General features: G+C 31.6%; 1 protein-coding gene across 2 annotated transcripts in view; it reads right to left on the reverse strand.

The window, feature by feature from the left end:
• The window catches only part of LOC134707467 (dual oxidase-like), a 65,711-nt gene extending 59,982 nt beyond the window's left edge, over positions 1-5,729 (reverse strand). The window contains exon 1 of one of the 2 annotated variants that reach the window (XM_063567223.1): positions 5,507-5,729. The gene's annotated coding sequence lies outside the window, so the exon portion shown is untranslated. The remainder of the gene's footprint in view (positions 1-5,506) is intronic. The other variant, XM_063567224.1, reaches the window with a different exon arrangement.
• Positions 5,730-6,000: the final 271 nt, after the last annotated feature.

Below are 6,000 nucleotides of genomic sequence, written 5' to 3' on the forward strand. Positions count from 1 at the left end.
TCCAAGCGCGATAAAGAGAAATGACTGGTTAACCGCCTCTTTTTTTTTTGGATCGACCAATCTATCAGAAGAATTAATTACTTTCAGCAATTAATTTACAATAAGTGGTTAACACGTCTGTCAATTCAGCTATGGAAAATGTGTATAGAATGCGTTCGAAATGTCAAAAATGTGTGTAGAATTCGCCACATATGTTTAAATGTGTTACTGGAAGATTTTAATAAATTTAAAGACGAACGAAACTGGAAAAACAACAAGATATATAGTTAAAAACAAATTTTAAAAACAAAACTCAATTCCTTTTCGTTTTGGTTACGCACATAACACTTCACTGATTGGCAAAACTCAAGTATCAAATAAACTTAAACCTCTGCTTTGTTTTCAGAAAAAATAGTAAATGCCTGGGTAAAAGATATAAACACAGCAACCATCGTGACCATGACCTTTCCATGCTTACCCTCACATAGCCCCTTGAAAACAATATAATCAGCTGTCTTTCATATAAGTAATTTGTTATAAAAATCATATAAAGGTTGTAAATGAACTTGTTAGATAGATCAAAGGGGTCAAATGGTGTCATGACTTATGGTGAACGTGATTCACTTGGCATATATATAACCAAAAAAACAAGAAGATCCCTGATCAAAATCTCTATTATTTTTAGTGTATATGGTAATTCATAATTTTAATTAATTGGAAATAAAATATCTTTTACAATTGAACTACATGAACATGTTAATAAAATCATTCGTTATACTATCGATCTTTAGAGTTATTAAAAACTTAAAACAAGTTTGTTTTAGTCTTTTTGCACTTGTAACAGAGTCGGGTTCTTTTGTCCCTCCCCACTCCAAATTCAACTCGGATAGATAAAAGAAGATGTTGACAACTTGTATGAGTGCAAATGAGACAACTCTCCATCCAAGTCACAATTTATAAAAGTAAACCATTATAGGTAAAAGTACGGTCTTCAACACGGAGGCATGGCTCACACCGAACAGCATGCTATAAAAGGCCCCAAAAAATACAAGTAAAAACCAAACGGGAAAACAAACGATCTAATCTATATACAAAACGAGAAGCGAGAAACACTTATGGACCACATCAACAAACGACAACTACAGAACGCAGATTCCTAACTTAGGACAGGTGCAAACAATTGAAGCGGGTTTAAACGTTGTATTTATTTGGCTTTTTAACTATTTCGATCTGAGCGTCACTGATGAGTCTTATGTAGACGAAACGCGCGTCTGGCGTATTAAATTATAATCCTGGTACTTTTGATAACTATTTAATGGTACCAAACATTGAACCTGTTTCCAAAGAACTCCCAATTGTGACTAAATTCATGTCAAAGATCACACCACCACATTTTCAAAACATTTGTGGTCAAACGTACGTAGTTTCAATGAGGTAAAATAAGAAGGTATGATTGCCAATGAGACCACGATCCACCTGAGTCGAAATGACATGCTTCGTTCTTTCAGAGGTGACGCAAAAAAATCAAATCTGAGTATGCAGACGGTTTTTATGATGGAAATTCTGACATAGACTGGTTATTTTTTAAGGATATATATACTAAGTGTACAGATGTACTTATATGATTGATGGTATATACTTTTATATTGTTCATCCAAAATTTTCAATCAATAATCTTAGGAATGGAAATCGGGACTGTGTAAAAGAGACAACAACCCGACCAAAGAGCAGAGAACAGTCAACAATTGGTCTTCAACACAGCGATAAATCCCGCATCCTGAGACGTGTACTATGTATATATACAGTGAAAATATACGTCACACTAAACTGTCAATTTTCAATTATTGTTGAATTTGAGTACATAAAGTAGATCATAACTGAAATATGTTACGACGCAGTTGAGTACAACAATTTAGCAAGTGAATACTAAAAAATCAATCTTAAAATCTAGTAAATTAATCTTTGATGTCAAAAATATTAATCTACTTAAGTCGTTTAAGGGTTCAACAGAGCTAATGTTTACTGTGTTAATTTGTACGTATCATGCCCAACTCGTAATAAAATGAACTTACATACTTACTAACTTTGAAGTTAGATGCGACAGTGAATACAGGAGAAATTACAAAAATATAGCAGAAGATGCTAACTATATGTATATGTAGGCACGTTCAATCATAAATCGTTCATTTATTTTCTTTTTTAGTGACATTAGAATTTACTTAATGCAAAGTTGACTACATAAATGTATTACTACATGCATGTTTAATTTAACAACTATATTATTCATGTTACGTATATTGTTAGAACCCTTCATTCCATAATAAATTGCACATAAATATAATTATATTAAGACAAACCTAATGTTTCTGGGTACTAGTATTTTTATTTGTTTTGTTTCGTTGCTGTCTCATTGACATTTAACCCCACTTCTTTTATTCATACGTATGACATAAAACCTGTATGCCACCAAATTACAAATGAGAGAAATCATGATTTGTTATACGTCTCTCTAACCTCTTTCCATTTAGTGATTCCTTTTTTTACTAATTTATCTGTATTTTATCTAGTATATGTTCAAGTTCAAGTTTAAATGTGTTATAAGTTGTAAATACAAGTGAGACTACAATAAAATGTGTCTGTCTACAATTTAACATGTATAAAAGAGCCCTTAAAATCGACACGAATTAGCGATTTTCCAACAGACAAATATGAAACGGAATAACAACTTACCATGCATTGAGGCATGTACAAAAAAAAAGATATTTAAGGCAAGCCCTGTTCCTGTTCAGAGTTGCACATCATCTCGTCTAAAACATTGTAAAGCCCATCCTTTTCTGTTTTTATTAATTAATATACATATTACTATTGTTGTTAAATATTCTTTGATTGTTTTTGACATACACAAAAAAACTCAGAAATATAGAATGATGATCTATCTTTTCCGTTTTAGGGTGTACGGTAATACCCTATACCCCCTTAATTGTTAACATTTAAAGAGATCAAGAGATCGTTTTGGGGTGTACGGTCATACCCTATATACCCTTAATTGTTAACATTAAAAGATATCTTTTAAGGTGTACGGTCATACCCTATATACCCTTAATTGTTAACATTGAAAGAGATCGTTTCAGGGTGTACGGTCATACCCTATATACCTTTAATTGTTAACATTTAAAGAGATCGTGTTAGGGTGTACGGTCATACCCTATATACCCTTAATTGTTAACATTGAAAGAGTTCGTTTTAGGGTGTACGGTCATACCCTATATACCCTTAATTGTTAACATTTAAAGAGATCGTGTTAGGGTGTACGGTCATACCCTATATACCCTTATTTGTTAACATTGAAAGAGTTCGTTTTAGGGTGTACGGTCATACCCTATATACCCCTAACTGTTAACATTTATAGAGATCGTTTTAGGGTGTACGGTAATACCCTATATACACCCTTAATTGTTAACATTGAAAGAGATCGTTTTCGATTAGAGACATGCTTGTGGTTAAATTTTCGAATAAATATATTTATTTTACTCTTATAACTTTGTTAGCGTCCAATGAAAATAGTCCAAATCATAACCAAGCATTTATAATGGTTTAGATTTAATATGTCATACACTTTAAATCTTAAAGTTCATTCGAGTGAGAAATAGCTAGATCTTTAAAATGAAATAAATAAATACAGTTATGAGATGATAAAACGGAACTGATACCCGTCTTTTGGTAATATACAAAAAAATCAATGGTTTATTAAAGTTGTGATTTTTATATCTAATGTGTAAACGACGGTTCTGGATACAGACCAAAAGCAGTAGATTAATCAGTTGTAAGAATAAAAAGCTTACATTTACCTTGAAAGACTATATACTAATGCATGAACTATACACCTTCAAGTATACTTCAACCAATCGTCCATATCAAACAATAAATTTTCTTTTAAAAATTAATATATATGATTTATGTCTTCATTTATCATAAAAAGAGTCAAATCATAAACCTTGCATTGGAAAACTCCCACAAATGATAGTGACCGTCCAAACAAATGTAATAGAAGATTGGTGTGCTTTGCACCTTTCAGTGGCGGATCCAGGAATTTTCATAAGTGGGGGCCCACTGACTGCCATAAGAGGGGGCCCGCTCCAGTCACGATTCAGTGATTCCATATATAAGCAACCAAATTTTTTTCCGAAAGGGGGGGGGGGGGCCGGGCCCCCCGCCCCCTAAATCCGCCTCTGCCTTTGACATTTGATATTTGATTAAACACATATATGTTAATATTTTGGCAACATTTCATATTTTCCAAATCGAACTCTTTCCAAGTTTTTGTGAAAATTGAGAAGAATCAGAAAACAGTTTTCTAATAGTTTTGCAACAATGCATTTATTAGTTTCTGTACTTTCTTTCCCAAATACATCGTAGATCCGTCAGTTTTACAAATAATTAACGGGATATTAAGGTTGAAAAAATGTTCAAAGTGAAGTTTTTCTCACCTTTTTCTTAATAAATGATTTATTAATAGCGATGTTTTGTGAATGACAAGTACAATTTGTTACAATAAAGTATTATAATGACTACATAATTACTATGTTATATGACATTATCATTGTCACCCAAGGCCAATGTCCAGTACATGGTCATTGTTTCTATTTATTTACCGTTATTTTAAAAACAGATTAGTGACCTTCAATAGCCTTTGTATATTTTGAGAATGATTTATGAAACATACAGAAGTTTTATTTTTCCGGCGTTTAAATGTATTTTGATATTTTAGTACTTAATAAAATTGTATGTGCGTTATGAGAGGGATAAATTAACCTTAAATTTAGAGGTATCATATCAACATGGTGTTACATGTACTATAGTACGTTCATGACGAACGAAACATTATTACAATCACGGTGAAATTTTGGTTTAAAAAAAACCTTGAAAGCTTTAATACGGAAGCTGAAAGTGTTAAAAAAATATGCGCTAACCTAATTACATAAAGTTCAATTAAATATATGATATAAAAGCGAAAACAAGATACGAAAATAATTTATTTTCCAATTACAATCTAATAAGTGTATTTCATGTAGTTCCCACCACATAAGGTATTATAACAACAAAATAACGAAGAATAAATTATATGAACTGGCGGAGGACATTTTAACGCATTGAACGGACATTTTAGCGAAACAAATCGGACGTTTTAGCGCATTAGTAAAACCCATTTTAGCAAAAGATTTTTAACCTACATGAGCGAAAATTGAAATAATCAATGCTTATTTTAGTGATATGAACATCTTAGAAGAGAATGTGAAAGGTAAACAATCGCTTGAATTACATGTAACTAGGGTAGCAAGACCGAACTAATTTCATAAAACTATAAGATTCTGAACCGTTTACAAATATGTTGAGTCTACATGTATATGTATAGCCTTTTCCCTTGTTATAAATAATTTCATTAACATTTCAAAAAAATGAACATACTGAGTTAATTATACATGTATTACTATCTATTAATTAATTAAACCATGTCATGTAGACTTACCTGTCAGCCTTCTTCTGTGTTTCCTTATTTTAACCGACGTCAGTTAGAGATGTTATTTTTAAATGATTTTTAAACTCTGCAATGTCTTTGTTCTGCAGCGCATAATTAGGTTCCAGAATCGGGAATGTTTCTATCTCCATGAATCCGGGTTCGACTCCATCTTGATTAAAGTGACATACGTATTGACAGGGATCGTATACTACGGAAATACTTTTACCTGTAAAAGGTGAACAAAGGTAAAACTTAGTTAATGACTATGTTTATGACTTGAAGATAGTTATAATGACAATTTTACTGTATAATGTTGAAGAGGAAACATTTTTCATCCGTACAAGATTAACGAATTTGATTGGATATTTGTTGATAATAAATAAATAACAGATTATTTTGTAGTTTGAATTTTGATTTTCAATTTACTACCTTTAATTAGAAATCCTTAAGAAAATTGTAATTACTCCTTCAATTGAAACTTTGAAATTGGGGAAATTTGACTT

Source organism: Mytilus trossulus, chromosome 2, assembly GCF_036588685.1.
Source record: "Mytilus trossulus isolate FHL-02 chromosome 2, PNRI_Mtr1.1.1.hap1, whole genome shotgun sequence".
NCBI classification, from domain to species: Eukaryota; Metazoa; Mollusca; class Bivalvia; order Mytilida; family Mytilidae; genus Mytilus; species Mytilus trossulus.